Source organism: Numida meleagris, chromosome 22, assembly GCF_002078875.1.
Source record: "Numida meleagris isolate 19003 breed g44 Domestic line chromosome 22, NumMel1.0, whole genome shotgun sequence".
Classification (NCBI taxonomy): domain Eukaryota; kingdom Metazoa; phylum Chordata; class Aves; order Galliformes; family Numididae; genus Numida; species Numida meleagris.
This window is the reverse complement of record NC_034430.1, coordinates 4808290-4825670: the sequence shown is the minus strand read 5'-3', so window position 1 is coordinate 4825670 and position 17381 is coordinate 4808290. Positions and strand designations below refer to the sequence as shown.

At 47.0% G+C, this 17381-nt stretch overlaps 1 protein-coding gene across 7 annotated transcripts in view; it reads right to left on the bottom strand.

Moving 5' to 3' along the window:
- Window positions 1–17381, bottom strand: part of CSMD2 (CUB and Sushi multiple domains 2) — a 276129-nt gene that overhangs the window by 193999 nt on the left and 64749 nt on the right. The window lies entirely within an intron of this gene.

Below are 17381 nucleotides of genomic sequence, written 5' to 3'. Positions count from 1 at the left end.
GCAGGAATGGATTTAAGGGCATGTTTAGAGGCTTCGTTGAACTGGCATTTACCAGCTTGCAGAGCAACCTGAAAAGACTTCTCCCGAGAGCAGGAGGGTGGCTTCGCATTTGTGTCCTCTCTTCCTCTCTGAACTAAGGTTAGCGATTCCTAGGGAAACAAGGGGATCTGCTTCATTTTCTAATGCAAAAGGCAAGCCAACACAAGCAGTAGTACGGCAGCTGACAGCACCAGAGAACAACTGCAAGAACCAGAGCAGGGCAGGGGCAGAACTGCAGCCCTGAGCAGCTCCTCGCTCCCAGCACCTCGGGAGGACTGGGAGAGGCTTGGCCCACTTCTCTCCAGACACTGGGTGCCAGTGTTGATCCGCTCTGCATTTTGCTGGAGACTGTCCCTGGACAGAGAACAATCTTTGTTCTGTTAAAAAAAGCCACTTCCAGCTTTAGAGCCTACATTGTTTATCTGCGTATTGATCTTCTCAAGCTATTGGCTGATTACCCAGAAACAGGAATTGTAGCCAAATACATCTGTTCCAATAAATATTTCAGAGCGGCAGCGAGGCACCCATCACCGGGCATCACCCCACACCCTCCCCGTGCTGGGGCCAACCCCGAGCCCTGCACACCCACAGCCCCTCTGCCTTTTTTCCAGCAGCTCCCATCCCTCTGCCCCACATCAGCAGCTCTCTGGAGCCCTGGGAGGACCAACCAGGATGGGAACACGCTCCTGCAGGGACACAAACCAGGTGAACCCACAGCTATGCTGGGGTTATCTATGAGCAGCCTGTTTCCAGTGGGCCAGAAACACCTGTAATTCACACTTGCATTCCACCTACATCAGATTTCCAAAAGCGACAGACCAACTTAACCATGCTTAAACCACCCTAATCATTTATTCTCTGGGACAAAAACCTCTCGGAGCAGGACGTCAGTCAGCCAAAGTGGTGAAATCGCAGCTCATGGGGAAGTGCACTTGAAAGCTGGAAAGGTGAAATCATACTGTTGAGTAGAAGAGTCAACAGAAAGAGCAGCCAGGACTGCTGAGCTCAGTGCACACACTGCTCACTGACAACCAGCAAACACAACGTGAGGATGATGCCACAACGGAGCTGCAGCAATCAGGAATCCTTCTGCTTTCTAGCTCTGGAAACGCACTATTAATTTGCATTTGTAAATGATCAAAAAAAAAAAAATCTGAAGGTGATTTTATACTCTCATGTGGAAACAAAGCTAAAGTGATCTAATTATGACCAAAAAAAAACCCCAAAAGCCAGGCCTAGGGCTAAGTCCTGTTTCCTAAATCCACAGGCCTATCTGGCAGAATATGCCACCAGCACAATTTTGCAAGCTATGCAATAACATGTCCTTATTGCAGACAAGTTTTTAGCCCCGTGTGGGACCTCCTCAGTGCCTAAACTTCTTCAGAAGTGTGAACTGATGCTGACTTCAGGTCCTTGTCCATCTGTTACACACGGGTGGCTGCCGTGCAGTACTGCCCTTTCTCCACGCACACATCCCAGCCTCTGTCACGGCCATTAAAAGGGCACTTATGCAAGCTGACGTGAAGGCAGGCAGGGAAGGCAGCGGTGGTAGTGCCCTTAAAACCAGTTAAACATAAAAGCCACCCCACCACCAGCCAGAAATCACAGCTGACACGGCCTGCAGGGACACGGGCAGCCTGCTGCCACGTTGGATCACGGACATCACTTCGGAGACCTTTGTGCTGGTGTGGGTGTCTGAGAGGGATGGAGAAGCGTCCCGCCACCGCCTGTCACTGCGACGGCAACCGAACAAAGCTCAGATCTCAGCCACAGAAACATCCCACGGCTCCTGCTGTTCCAGCAGCAGAGCTACACAGCTCCGGCCATCCCAAACCAGCACCACCTTCCAGTTAGAGAAAACAAGCTGGGGATGCAGGAAACCTGCAGAAGCCATCCGCCAGACAAGGAACGGCGCTGCCCTTCTGCTACACACAGCAGTGAAGCAGCAGAAATGCCCCTCCTTCACCGTGCTCACTTTGCTGAGCACAGGTTGGGCCGATGGCCACGCAGGATGTGCACCTAGGGCTGATCCCAAGCAGTGTGATGGACGAACGCCTCAAGGAGACCTCACGTATACCAGGAATTGAGGCAAAAAGGTGTTACAAATGAAGAATCCACGTAGATGTGCTACATGAGAGGCATCTATTGTATAAATATTGACATGGAAACGATACAGGATTGCTTTAAAGGACACTCAGAACACATGAATGAAAGAGAGGACTGGGAACCTAGGGAATAAGATTCCAGTGTCTCAGAACCTGAATCTTGTTCCGTCACAAGGAGCAAACCTATGCGCTGATATATTAAAGGTGAATGTTTGGGCCTTAGCAGAACAAATCTGCTCAGAGGAAGATCATTCTGAATCAGCTCAAACATAACCACACATCCAGGAAAGCGTGGATGTCCAACCCTTTCCAATCCTCGTACTGGAAAAGGAGAATTCACACAGCTGACGCGCAACTCAATATTTGATGTGCAATTCAACCTAAAGAAAAACCCTCTTCTCCGGAGATGTGCATCGGGCACTCAGAGGAAAAGCACTGGAGACAAAGTGGAAAAAACAGGGTAAAAAGATAAAGCAGAGGGGGTGATGTGTTAGCCTCATACTCAGCAGTAACTCACTAAAACTTTTAAGAGATTCATCCAGTGGACTTTTCTGTGACTGCTGCCACAGTCTTCCCCACAGTAGCTGTGCTGAAGCAGATATTTTTAGGCTGAAGTCCTTTATGAGCTGTTCATCTTATTACTGCTTCATTCCATTCATTACATTTTTAATCATGTCCAAACAACTGAGCTATTAAATAAATTCCAAAGCAGAACAGCAGGCTGCGGCTTACGCAAGCTAAAGATCTGAGCAGCAGCAGAAAAAGGCTACTTTGGTTGGGGATTAAACCTTCCCATTCTTAAAAAGCACAAAGCAACCGCTGGACTCAACTGCCGCATATCCAGGATTATGGCCAATTCTCAGTCCTGTCTCCTGCTGACATCTTAAAAGACATTCAGGACACGATTTGCTTTTATAGAAGTTACAGGCCTACCACAAAGGAGGGAGAAAGTTATATAAGTATCCTTTCAGTAATGAACTCCACACTGTAACGCCTTTGTTGGCCTCCACCAGAGCAACTGCCGAGGGTACATTTGTTCAGTGCAACACTCGAAGCTTCCCAGACGCTCCGTTCAGACAGCCTCAGCATCTCATCTGCTGTGGTGAAGGGAGAAACCCCAACCTGTTGGGAGCACAAGACATGGGGCACTGCTCCCCATCCACTGCTTGCAGCGCAGCGCCTGGAAGGCGGCAGCGATGGTGAAAGGCATCCAGCGGTTCTTCTGTAAACACAGCAAGGAATTGCTGAAATCAGGGAAGCTGTCGTACAACAAGTCAGAAGGAAACCACCAGAAGATCAGAAAGGGACTGCTACTGGCCTAAGCATATTGATTTCTGCTACCATCGTGCAGCTTCTATGGAGGCAATGGATGCATCTTCCCTCTACAAACCCTGGTGCCTGGGGTCACCGGAGCACAAGGGCATGAACCTGGATGCGTTCACAGTACAGACAACAGAAGGCTTAACAACACATAGCATTGATATGGTATTTTTATATGCTCAAAGCATTGTTCAGGTATTAGCTGCCACTCAGGGTCAGCCAGGCAGGAACTCGATTCTGAATTAGTTCTCGTGGGATTTCTGATAATGGATGCTTCACTTACGCCAGAAAAAAACCACAAAAATAGATCTGTCTGGGGAGCAGCACAGCCTGTAAGCTCTCACTGCAACCTGCAGTCTCAAATGAAAAACATTTTTTCGAGCTCTCAAGTTCTCCTTTTAATTTGATTTCTATGCAGAAGGTTGTGACAATGCACACTGAGAGGTGAGGGCTTACTTCAACCTGGATTCTAGACCCCATGTCAAGGAGAGCAGCAACAATCAGAGAAGTCATCTTCTGGTATGTAAAGCGTGCTACTGATTTGGAAGTCATTGAAACAGAATGAATAACATCACTTTTAGCTACCTTTCCCAGCTACAGATGCACTTCAAGCTCCCGACAGGCACAGCAAACAAGCTGCCATGGTGTCACTCAGACAGCACCTGCAAAGGGCCCATAACAGCACGGGGAGCCTCACTGAGCTGTGCTGGTGGCCCAGGCTTTGCTTACTGAGATGGGGAACTCCTCCTCCATGCAACTTGGGGAGCCGCAGCTCAGTGCCACAGCACAGCACTCGTTCCTGACTCCCTCCCATCTCTGTACACTTAGTGTACCACCACGAAGCCAAGAGCAGATGAAGGTGCTGGAGGACAGCTCAGGATAAACGCATCCAAAAGGGCACGTACGCACAACTCTGTCATATATGCACAGAAGAGCACAACTGCTAATGAGATTACGATACGAAATATGCTAGCGAAAACTCGTTTTCCTCCCACTGCGCGTTTCTGCAAGGCTGGTCTAATTTTATAGGATGAGAGGTTACGTGGGAGGAACACGATAATAGTGAGATCAGCGACAGCAAGAAATTTTAATTAGCATAAAGGTTCCTCTGTGTTAGTTGGCAAAATTGAGAAAGCGCTGCAATGTCTGGAAGGTTAATTCCAAGGTAGTTCTGCGATCCGGATCTCAGCAGCACTGACAAACACACAAACAGGAATTTCTGACACAAACCGCTCTCTTCTCGAGAGCCACAGGATGCTTTCAGATCTCAGCCTGGACAAGGCTGAGCCTTGGGATGTTCCCACACCCACAAGACCAATGGGCAGGGGCTCGGATCTTCACCTACAGCTGCACACGCAGTCACCCTAAAGCCTTGGCTTACAATGACGAATTCTGAACATGTGAAAGAAAGCAAAGTCAAAAAAAAGGCTCCTGCAAATTGGTTTCCTCCATAAGGCCAAACAAAAACAGTCATGAGGTCAATGTGCTTTCCATCAAAAAAGTAAGAGACACTGTCTTCACATTTGTATCTCTAAGAGGGCACAGAGGAGAAGCATAAATCTTGGAAGGGAGGAAGTACAATAGCTATATTTCAGATGCAACACTGTCCAAGAATGAGCATGTGGAAGAGTAATCCTCTTAAAAAAAAAACAGACAAATAAGGAAAAAATGCTCAGAAACTGCCTCTTCCCGCAGCAACAAGCTCGGGATAGCTGGAACCCATGTTTTTATGCTTTTTCATACCCACCTCTTTCTTTCTTGAGCTTTTTTATGCTAAGCTGGAAATTTCCACATATCCCTATGGTTTATGGAAGCGATGACAGAACTGCCAAACTCCCCCCTGCATCCTTCGTTGCTGATCATCAAGAACACGGGCCGTAACATCGAAGCAGCAATGGGTATTTATATCTCCTTGGCAGAAAGAAGCATTTTGAGTGAACTCTCATGTTTCCCAGTTAAGAGATGGATGCAAAGAGGAGCTGAGGATCTTCGTTCTAAATACTAGATTAATTTTTGTCTCCTTAGTAACAAAGGCAACTCTTCTCCCTGTGCTGGCACATCTAAATAGACCGAAGCGCCAGAAGTTGATGCAGGGTGTCGGGAGGAGATTTCTTGAAAAGAAAAAGCAGCCTGGTGAGCTGTGCACAGGGGAAGGCTGTGATCTGCCACCTGGACTCAGCAGTGCCCAATGCAGAAATACCTGGTTATGATAATCTGAACTACCAGAAGACAGACACCAGATTTACACCAACATTATAAAACAGTGCTCATTGCTAACATGGTGAATTCCTTTATTAAGCTTCAGAGAAACTGTTATGAAGGCAGCACGAAGTAAAACAGAGTCAAAGGGCTCTGTGAGAGAGGGGCTGGTGCTGGCGGGGCGGGGGAAGCCTCAGAGAAGCAGAAAGAGATAAACCCCAGTGCTCAGTAATATCTCTGCAGATGAGATCTCTGTGAAATTTCCAAGATAAAGCACAGCACAGCACTTCCCCGGGGGCAGGAGGCAGTCACCGCGACTTTATCAACTAAGTAGTTATAATTTTCATGCAAATAACAAGAATAATCAAATCAGTATCACGGCTGCGTCCGCCTAGAGAAAACACCAACTCCGATCAAAGCAAGCAGCTGACCTCACAGCGTGCACGTTCGAGACGGTATCTACCCTTCTGCAGCTCGTTTGCTTCGGTGGGAGCTAAAAATAAAGAATCACCTCTCGGGCTGCCTGTAACCGAGGCGTGATGCTGCACGGACAGACAGCACAGAGACCTGCAGAGCACAGCAACCTGCAGAGCACAGAAACCTGCAGAGCACAGAGACCTGCAGAGCACAACTTGCGCGTGTTGGGCAGCAGCCAAGGGCCATGGCCACACGCGCCCCATTTGCTTGCGTGTGCTCAATCTTTGCTGGCACAGAAACACAAGCAACATGCAACTGCCATTCCTCTAGGCAAAAAAATAAATAGCAGAACAAAGAACCAGACAAGTCGGCGTGTTAAGGAATGGATGAAGCAGCTGAACAAATGAGGACAAGATCAAACAATCCGTAAGGACTGGGTATTGGGTATTGTCTCCTTTGCCATCCAACCCACCAGGATAGCATCACACTATCACACAGACCTGAGCTTTCAGCGTTGGCAGCCCCATTGTTTGTTTTTTAAAAAACAAGCAATCCAACAACTATTTTGTATTATGCTTTCACATCTTCTAGAGAAAGAACGCCCTTTCCAAGGCTTGGTACAGCACTGCTACAAAGAAACACGGGGCAGATCCATCAGTACCTCCGCACGGTGACAGAAAGCCAGGTTGTATTTATTTTGCTCTGCGTTTCAAGGATTACTGATTGACAGGCCCTACTCTTATGAATAATAATAATATCACTGAGCTGTTTTGTGCTTGAATAATCATTGTTTTTGCTCTCTAATAACAGGATGCGGTGGAGATGGAAGACTCAATAGTACGATGCCGTTGTGACCTTCCTTATCCACCCAAGAACTTGCAGTAGAACGAATACAGAGCAATGGGAGCAGCCTTCAGCAGCTCCATCTCCAGCCACACGCTGGCCTGAAGGACAAGAGGGACAGCAAACTGGGGCTGAGGACAGCACACCTTCTGCTCAGCCTCACAGAGCTCTACGTGGCATTTGCCAAACACAACTCATGCATTCACCTCTACCTGTTGCTCCAGATACAGGAATCAATAGCAGAAAGTTGACACTTGGGACATGAGGAAAAGAGTAAATCCGAAGGAAAATATTTTAGCGCATACACACTACTCACACATAGCTGAGCCATTCTCAGTGTAGCTTATCTCTGCACAAAGAGTTATCTGCAGTGAGACACAAGACCTTGCTTTGAGCCAAGGAAGAGAAAAATGAGTGTAAGAAATCAGGGAGCTGCGTCCAGGAACCTCTCCAGCAGCTGCTGAGCCCTACGGTGGCTGAGAACAGCACATCAAGGCCAAACCCCAAGCACTGCCAACGTCCCCTGATGGGGAGAGCTGTGCCAGGGACAGCCTCATCCACTCGCACTTATCTGTGATCTGGGGACTCACGAAAAATCCAATCAAAGCAGACCAGAGTAAAGCCAAGCAGTACAGGAAAGGACTTCTTGCCACATTGATCCCTTAACATCATTGTGAACGCAACTAACGACTTTATTTTCCTTTAACCTATACTCAGTTTGCTGGAGCCACTCCGCAGTGCCTCCACTGAAGCAGCACACACACTGCCAGCTGCAAACAGCTGTGAGCAGCCCCATCCCGGTGGCCTTTACAATTAACAATCTCCATTAAGCACAGCCAGCATAAAAGGATTTGTCTGGGGGGAAGAGAAGGAGGTGGGGCTCTTTTTTCAAACCTCTAAGGGCTGACAGCTAATCACAGCGCTTTCTGAATCAAAACATGAGTCAAGGTGAGAATGCACGGTAATCAGAGACACCGATCACCATGTGGCATGTGCATTCACTTCTGGAAACAGAGATAAGTTAATTAAATACTCATTTAATTTGAATTAAGAAGGATTCACTCTATATGAGCCGATCAAAACCTACACCAAAATGTGTGCTGCACACAGTAGTAGCCTTCTGGTGTTTAAGCATTCCTGAAGGTACACCGTGTAGTTGAATACATGCACACAGGCCTCTTACTGTAAGATGTGCTTTAGCTCCCCACTTCTTTTCTATTCCAAAGAGTAAAGCAGGCAGCAAAAGAATAGGAGACTCCTGTCCTTGTCTCTAGGAGAGCCAACGGTGACATGAACGCTGCTCTCATGTTGGATCAGTCCCTCACCCAACCTCGATGCTTTCTGCTTCACATTGCTCAGCTCCATAAGCACACAGGAAGGGAACGTCTCTGTCCCTCCCTGCTGTCACCCCGCGTCCCGGCTCCCTGAAGGGCTGAGGTCCTCCCACTTTCCTTTTGCAATGAAACCAAAAGCCACCCGCCAGGAGTCCCCAGCAAGCCAAAGCATAAGGCTTAAGGAGAGCAGAGCTATCCCAGCAAGACAGCCCCAGCAAACTGCTTCTATGTTATTTCCCTATTTACAGTCAGGTTCTGCCTGGACAGATGACATTTTAATCTCAGAACTGTAAAGAAATACCACCCGCTAAAGAAAAGAGAGAGGAATCACCATCCGCAGGCTGGGTAGATTCGAACGGATTGAGAGGAGATGTCTCGCAGGAGCTTAGATCCAATCAGCACATGTCAGAGGATTTTGTGGGATAGGTTTTCTGTTACTCAGCCATGCAGGTTTCCCCTCAGCCTCTCTGCAAACTGCTTTCTGCTTCCCAGCCACTGCTGCTATGAATGACGAGTTCAGACGGGGGCAAGCCGCTAAAAGCGAGGCTGGTCAGCCCAGCCACCTCCTCTCCTCCTGCAGTAATTGCCTTGCCTGCATAATCAAAAGTCAACAAGTCTCCTACTAATAGAGAACACTAAACTTAAAGCTAATTTTCCATATCTAAATTGCTGCACATAGACAGCTTTAGCCTGGATTTTCTACAGTCCCCCACTGAAGTTCCTCTAAAGTCAATCCCATCTGCATATCAGAAGGGATATTTATGGGATATTGGGGATGGAGACATTTGAACACTTATTCCACTAAAGAAAAAAAATTACGGACCACTGTAAGCAGTTTCAGATGAGGATTCTTGCAAAAGTCTCAGCTGGCATAGGAGAGACAAACCGAGCCCTCTGCTGAGGAGCAGTCCCCCTGTTCCTGGTCTCCAAGACAGAAACCAGCTGGGAAGTTGTACAAGCAGGAGAGCTGCACCATCACCTCTGCAAATGCTGAGGCGTGAGGAGCAGCTCCACCTCCAGGCTGGAGGAGCTCTGACCAAACTAACGTCCAAACCTCTGCTCACTTCAGAAGGTGAAAGCAACAGAACCTGGTGCGTTAAGGAGCTCCACCGCCAGCAACGGTGCACAACATCCTCAAATTATAATACGATAACCCCTTAAATGTAACCTCGTGGAATTCAAGGAGAAGCACCGTAAGGAACCCTGACTTCAAGTACATGGGAAATGGCTCAGATTGTGAACACAGACCCTTGCCCTTGGGAATGTCATTCTACAGAGGGACAGCGATGAAGAGCAGATGTTGGGTTCAGGTCGAGTCCCTTACACCAATATCTAAAAAAGGAATCGGTTCTGATTTTCAGTCAACAGAATTCCAGCAGTGGTCAGTTTGGGAGATCAAATGACCAAAAAACTCCTTGCATGGGCTATAAGTACCATTGGCCAAAACATCTTATAATGACAAGAAAATCCACCACCGCATGCAGGGGTACATAAAGCACGACAGGGGAGGGGCTGCATTAGCAGCGTGGGGCATTTTCAGAGAACAGAGAGGCAGCCCCAGCCCTCACCTCCCCTTTCACTGCCACTGCAGCCATCCCTGCATGAGCACTGGGCATGACGGAATGGCGAGGAAGGACGGACAGGCCTTTTAACCAAATTGTCTTGGCAGCAAGTCTGCAATTTTCGCACAGCTCATTAGTGGTGACTTTTTATGGAAATGTATGCTGAAACAAAACCAAACGCATCTAACAACTACATGTTCTGCAAATAGATTCCTTGATTGAAAAGAAATGGCTCTATTATATGCAAAAGCAAAAAAAAAAAAGGAGCAAGAAGGAAGGAAAATGAAGGTCTGCCAGGAGGGAGCCAGGATCAGAGTCCTTCCCAAGCACCTTCAGGGGGATGTGCAGCTCCTCCGGGCGCTGCTTTCAGCTCCTGCTCAGCACCACACGTCTGGCAGTGCCGCCCAGCACCAGCAAAGCAGAAGCAATAGGAGACCTTGCAATTTTTTTTCATGTTTTCTGCACTTCCACACGCTTATGTGTAAAATGGGCCGATAACAGAGCAGCTGTGGTTAGGGGAAAACAGTGGGACCTCCTTAAGTGCCCCCACGTTGTAGCTGAGCAAGTGTCATTCGGTGTTTGTCTAGATGCTTAATGCGGGATCCTATTTGCAGCATGTTATTTCTGCTCTCCTGCGTCTGCACTGATTGATCTCATTTACATATGCAAATCAAATGCCAATATGAGGCATTTAATATTCTCTCAACTTCATTTAGTGCTGCAGCAACACGGGTCAATATCTCACTGCACGCTCTGGTGTGCAGGAGGGGAGGGCTTGCGCTGAGTCAGCAAATGCTAATAAGCTCCACAGCTTTCAAGTCTTAAAATCAATTAGTAGTAAATTAAGGCAGACTTGCTGGGAGCTCATTTAAGTAATAAAAATCTTTTGTATAGTTAAAAAGGAAAAGAGGAGGGTGGTTGGTTTTTCCTTCCCCAGTTCCCCTGGGGGGGTGCTTCAATTGGAATAAAGGGGGGCACAGCTGCCACGCTGGGTGCTGAGGTGGGGAGGACCCTGACAGTCCCACTGGCTGCAGAGGGGAGGTGGTGCTGAGATGCAGAAAACACCCAGTTCTTGTTGCAAGTTTTTATTATTGACCTTGGACACAGCTAAACTCAATGAACGGGTCATGCCCTGGCCCTGAACGTTAACACAGGCAGCGAGGGGAGTTCAGCACCTCTGCTCCTGTACTCACAACTTTTTGCCCTTCGAAAGATGTTTATAAAGCAGCGATTTGTCTAAAATATCAAATTCTGAAATTTCTTTAAGAAAAAAAAACCAAACAACTGATTCCTCAAAGGAACATACCCCTGCAAAGCTGCCAGCAGCTCCGTGGAGCTGGCACAGGCCAGAAGCGAGGGGCAGCAGGAAGCCTGGGCAGGAGCAGGCTGGACTGGTTTCACACTAAAGGAGGGGAGACTTAGATTGCACGTAAAGAACAAGGTGGTTTTTTTTGACACAAAGGGTGGTGAGGCACTGGCACAGGTTGCCCAGATTGGTGGCAGTGCCCCACCCCTGCAGACAGCCAAGGTCAGGCTGGAGGGGCTTCGAGCACCTGGCAGGGCTGTGGGTGTCCCTGTTTGCTGCGGAGCAGTTGGAGCAGCTGACCTTTAAGGGTCCCCTCCAACTCAAACGATTCTATGATTCTATGAAAATCACTTGTGTGCAATATGCATATGGTACATTAAATGAAAGAGTAGTTGCACATTGCGAACAGCTGATGACAAACAGGGACACAGCTACAGAGTTGAGAAATCCTGGAAAAATTCCAAAGAGCAGACAAAATCTGAAACCATACAATATGTAAACCTACTGCCAACCGCGTTTTTTGCATTCATAGAAAACACTTAATTGGAGACAGAATAAATCCAATGCTGTGCTTAAAATCTAATTATAAAGCAACCTCTCTTCTAGTCGCTACGCTGCGTAAAACAACCCTGTCACTCAGCGTTATTGACAATACCGCGCTGCCTTCCTGCTTGTTTGGTGTCTTGGTTTATCGTGTACTCCAAATACCAGCACTGCACGAACAGGAAGCAAAGCAAAGCAAAGGAAAGCAAAGCAAAGCAAAGCTAAGCTAAGCTAAGCAAAGCAAAGCAAAGCGCAGCAAAGCTAAGCAAAGCAAAGCAAAGCAAAGCAAAGCAAAGCAAAGCAAAGCAAAGCAAAGCAAAGCGCGGCGTGCTGAGTAGCTGCACGGTTTGGCACTGCTCTGACTGCACTCTCCGTATGCATTTGTTAGTGCAATGCTGTGAACCCCCAAAACAACAGCTGCCTGGGGACCCCTCACTCGGTTTAAAGACAATCAGTTCTTTTAAAGCCATTGGGAAAGCAGTGTGACCCAAACAAGTCAACTTAGCCGTGAACCCACAAAGAACGAGTGCTGCTGAGAAGTGCACGGAGCCAGCACGGCCAACCGAGGATCTCAGCTGCTGATCTTTTTGGCTGGCTTGAGCGCTCTAAGCGAGTTACTGCAGCAAAATAAACTCTAATAGAGCAATTAGAATTAGATGAAAACTTCTGGTTCATCTGCTGCTGTCCTCTGACTACTTCACTGCTTCTCCATATGGTGGGCTACATGCAAAAATTAACAAATTATTTTTAAAATGGATTAGCTGAATTGCATTCAGACCTTGGGTAGGCATTTAGATCATATTTAAAACATTTCTAATTCCATTTAGCTTAATTCACTTTGGAAGCGAATTAGCCCCCGAGCTGCCTTCTGTCTGACCTCATCCACCACTGACTCCGCAACTGCAGCACGGAGGCAACACTGAACTTCCAGAGAAGAACAAGCAGCAGAGCAGGACTCTGAGCTTCCATCCTTCCCACTGCTGCCAGAGCGAAGGCTAACCTGTGCTTTGCTGCAGGACTCGTGTTCCTCCGCCTTGGTCTGAAAGGAAAGCACCAACAGTGTAAGTTTACCAAGAACCCAGCGTGTCTCTGCTATGATTCAGGTACTGAGAGAGCTGGGACCCAGCTGGATGTTTAAATGAGCTCAATGCGGTGTTTGCTCAGAAAGAAAATTGGCGTGAAAAGTACATTCTGTTACGGCTTTAAAAATTTTAGCCTATTCAGTACTAAGCTGGCAGTTCCAAAATTTATTTTCCCAGATGGAGAAAACACTCTGAGCAGCCCCTGGGCAGCGTGGGTCACCCCACAGCCACAGCATCCCCCCAGGCGGCTTCCACTGCCCTGCTGGGACCCCTGAGCTCCCAGCCCCCCCAGCTCGGGCTCCTTCTTGCATCCATGAATCCCACCCCCACAACCTGAGCCCAAGTTTTGCTCGCAGCAGAAGCGAAACAGAGCCAAACATTCAGAAACTCGGCCCAGAGATGTGTGATAGACTGACTGGCAAAACAGAAAGGATTTGAGCATCCAAATTCCTACACTCTGGTCTTTGAAAAATAGTATCATCATATCCCAACTTATCAGAGGGCTTTCAAGAACAGCACATTCCCCAGGGCCCTGGCTTGGGGGGAATCCCCCATTTTTATGTAAGGATTCTGTTGGTCTTAGCCATCATCAGAAGCTGATTCGGACAGTTCTCTTTTTGCACAAATCTTAAACACTCCATTGCCAAAGACAGAAATCAGACCAAGTTATCCTCCATTAACGGAGGGACTGTCACTGTGAAGTCAAATGACAGATGGGAAAAGGGAGACTCGGAGCACAGTGACAACGCATCCAGAACAAGTCAGCAAACCTTGTTCACATTTAGGAAAAGCAATGGATAAAGATGGACAGGACCCAGTTTTAAATTGTATTATCTAAATATGTACACTCAACTCCACAAACAACCCTCTAAAGAATGAAATATTTGTGCTTGAGAAAGAGGAGGGTATTTATTACGAAGGAAAACAGTACCATTTACTTGGGGTTGTTTCCCTCTGTATTTAAACGCTTCTAATTTCTTAAAATAACCAGTGTTCTTCTAGGCGTAATTGTTTCTTTTCAATCAGGCACTTAGTGTTTGCAGCTATCAAATTTGTTGCAGCTGTAATCAAACGCGATGTCTTGGGAAGGAAAATCTTCACCTACTGTTCCATCTCACTGCATCACACAGCAGTTTTTGTAGCAGAGGAGCCCAGAGTCCAAAACGCGCCGGTTCATTCCAGGAGCTGAGTTTCTAGCTGAACTTTGCTTCTGGGGAAAGAACACTAAAGGTCTTAGAACAGCATGAATCCTCTTTTTGTCTCCTTGTCTTCTTGCTTTGGTCACACCCCCAGGCAGTGTTGGGATGCTGGGTGACATGGTTAGCAGGCATGCTGGGGGGGGCTGATGGTTGGACCTGGTGATCTTAGTGGTCTGTTCCAACCTTAGTGACTCTATGATACAAATGCCTCCGGGCTCTGCAGCTACACTGCACAAAGCCAGGGCAGAAAGGTTTATCCAGCACCGACCGCTTGCTTCGTGTTTGATAAACACTCCGACATGGGCCCGTGCAACCTTGAGAAGTACGAAGTTTCATTAAGTTCCCCGCAGTGTTTTATAGCAGTGTTCTCTTCAGTCATCCGTGATGAAGAGCAGCTTCAGGTATCTTTCCTTAAGTCCTCTGCCATTTTTCATACCCTGAGCACTAAAGTGAGGCAGCCAAGAGGTAATGGTTTACAAATAATAGTGTAATGTTATTTTATACCCACATTAATAAGCTAAAATAACCCGCCCTCTATCCATCATGAAGTGTTATTAGTATTATTGAGGAAGTGATGTGGAATGTATATCGATTTCCTCTTATTGTAAAAGACTTGCCCAATTTATTGTAAATGTCAACTCACCGTGTATTCATCAGGTGTGTGGCAGCAGTGATTGCAATTAATTTCACAATGTAATGCAGGCATGCACCTTAATAATAGCTTCAGACATCCTTCAGGGGAAGGAATCAATGGAGGCATTGGTCATTTTTGGTTACTCAGTCCCTAGGAGTATTTTTCACAAGACAACGTGGTCAAGATTCATGTCCTAGTACAATTCGTGCTCTGGTTATTTACAGTTGCTACTTCGGAATTCTGAAATGGGCTTCTTAAGAACTGCTTGTTCTTCTGACCAAAGCAATTTCTCATTGCCACTCACTCATCTTACAGCAGTTGCCCCCACTCTGCTTCCAGATGATCACCTCAGTACTGCTCTTCCTGGCAATCCAGCCACGGCCCCTCACATGTGAGGTCTTCCCACATCCACCACACCATAGAGAAGCTCCTGAACGCTGCCTATGCATTTGTGGATGCAAGCTCATAGCAGCAGGTATGATGAGGAGCCATCCTGGCCCCACTTTGCACCATGGGAACTGGGAACCCAGACTCTGACCAACATGAGATCCTGCAGAACATCTGTGCCAGAGCTGGGAGCAGCAGCTGTGTCCCCAAAGCTGTCCCCAGCACCTCGAACAGGTTCTGCACCCTGCAGCAGCACTATCTCCAGCAGCAGCTGTTCCACCCATCGGGAGGGGGCTGTGCTGGGGAATCACCACATCACCCTGTTTGCCTTCCACAGCAGGAAAACGAATATAAAATCCTTAGCGTTTACTGGGCTTCAAAATAATAGTTGACATCAATAGGAAAAAAAAAATCACAACAAACATCAAGAGACTGGAGAACTCAAGGAATCAGACAATGAAAACAAACAAGCTGGCAACACACAGCAAACCAAATGAAGAAAGATGAGGAAGTCAGAGGAAGAGAGTGAAGGAATATCTAGCAGCACCGCATAAGCGCATAGAAAACAAGTCAGAGAAGAGCACACTCGAGCAGTGCTGCAGCACGGCAGCCCTGGAGCTGGCAGTTCCTCAGATTCCAGTGCCCTTCTGGCACCTGCAATACCTGGGGCTTGCAAAGGGCTCTGCAGACTCTCAGAAACACACTTTGTCCATCTGTTCTCGTAGCATCTCTCCATGTTCTGAGTGGAAGCATTCGGCCACCAATGCGTGCAAGTGCCCCCTTTCCTAGTTGAAGTGCATAGCTAAAGTGCGTCCCGGAGCAGCCAGAAATGAATAAACATATACACAGATATGAGCAGATGTTTGTTGTTTCCAATAAATTGCTTATAAATGGTCGTAATCACACACACTCATACTAACTAGATAAATAATGAAGAGCTTCGCTTAGATAAAGCCAACCTCAATTTCTTTGCTTCTCAGAAGCCCGGGGTAGAGCAGACATCAGCTTAAGTGCAATGTTTTTCTATCACTTTGATGTGCCCATATATGTATTTCCTTCCTGCCTTCCTTTAAAAAAGGGGTTCCCTTTTGTTACCATTTTAAAACTGCACTTCATTTCCTGCATTTCCCAGTGATTGCTTACAGGGAGGATGCAAATAATGAGCGTGCTTTGATAGCAGATCATAAAGGAGCCACTTACCAAAAGGACTCTGATGCATTGTTCTGTCTTTAAGCATGAATTATCGAATCACAAACTATTCAACGAGTCTGAAACAGCACTACAGCAGAGCATGTACCTTTGATCAAAAGCTCGCTTATCTCCTCCTTTGCTGTGAGCTAACAAAAATCTAAATAGCAAGTACCTTGTTGGTACAATGAAGGCGCAATGCTATGCTTTTAGTGAGCCCCCATCTGCTCTGTGTCACTCAGTAGTTCAGTTAAGTTTTAAAAACCATTATTTTTCCCCCTGAAATGCACTCTGTTATCAGCTTTAAAGCCTCCTTAGCAAACTTCAGGTAATTTACAACGTGCGACTGAAGGGCAGCCCTGGAGCAAGCTGCGTGCAAGAACACCTGCTGCAGCAAGGTCACAAGCAGTGACCAGGCACGAAGGTACCAAAGAGAAGAAAGGAGAACACAGCTTCACATAAATGGGACTTACACACATTTTATCTGCAGGACTTCTTATGCAAAACCAAGTCGTGGCACAGAAGCATGGCTGGGACTGCCTGGGCAAGGAGTGACTGGAGGAACCGGGCTAACACAGCAAGAGGTAGGGGAGTAATGCAAATAGGTGTGCAACTAAACAGCAAAAAAATGAATTCTCAAAGTCAAGAAAGTCCAAAAACAGTTCTGTCCTCTGTCACCAAAATCTGGGAGCCATGAGCTGTCATGTTTATCAAGTGTAACGAGTGGTCCTGTGAATGGGACAGGATCCACTTTTCTACTTCTTCCCTGTGAACAACCAGAGCCTGCTCTCAAAGCCAGATGAGCAGCACGCAGCAGTGCCAGGCCGCTCCGAGCACCTGCTGAAAACCGACCACTGGGAGTAATAAAACCCCTCCATTCTCCACAAAGCCTCCGCTGCCTCAAGGCAGAGCACGGTGTTTAAACAGAAATTAGAGAGTATTTCAACGAAATACTCCTGAACCTGAACTATTGTCAAGTGCAGAAAACACTGAGAGACCAAATCATCATCTAAATGAAGGCATCTGCTCGGTTTAATGTATTGGGTAATTGGCCAGTAGGACTCATTACCAAAAATTACCATTAAGGCTGAGAACTTAAGACTCCAAAGAAAAACATTTACAGGGACAGAGACAATATTCAAGGTTCAGTAATTAACGTAAATGTAACTCCAATTTAAACATGGTTAACCTGTCCTTTACGCAGCAGCCCCAGCTCACACAGC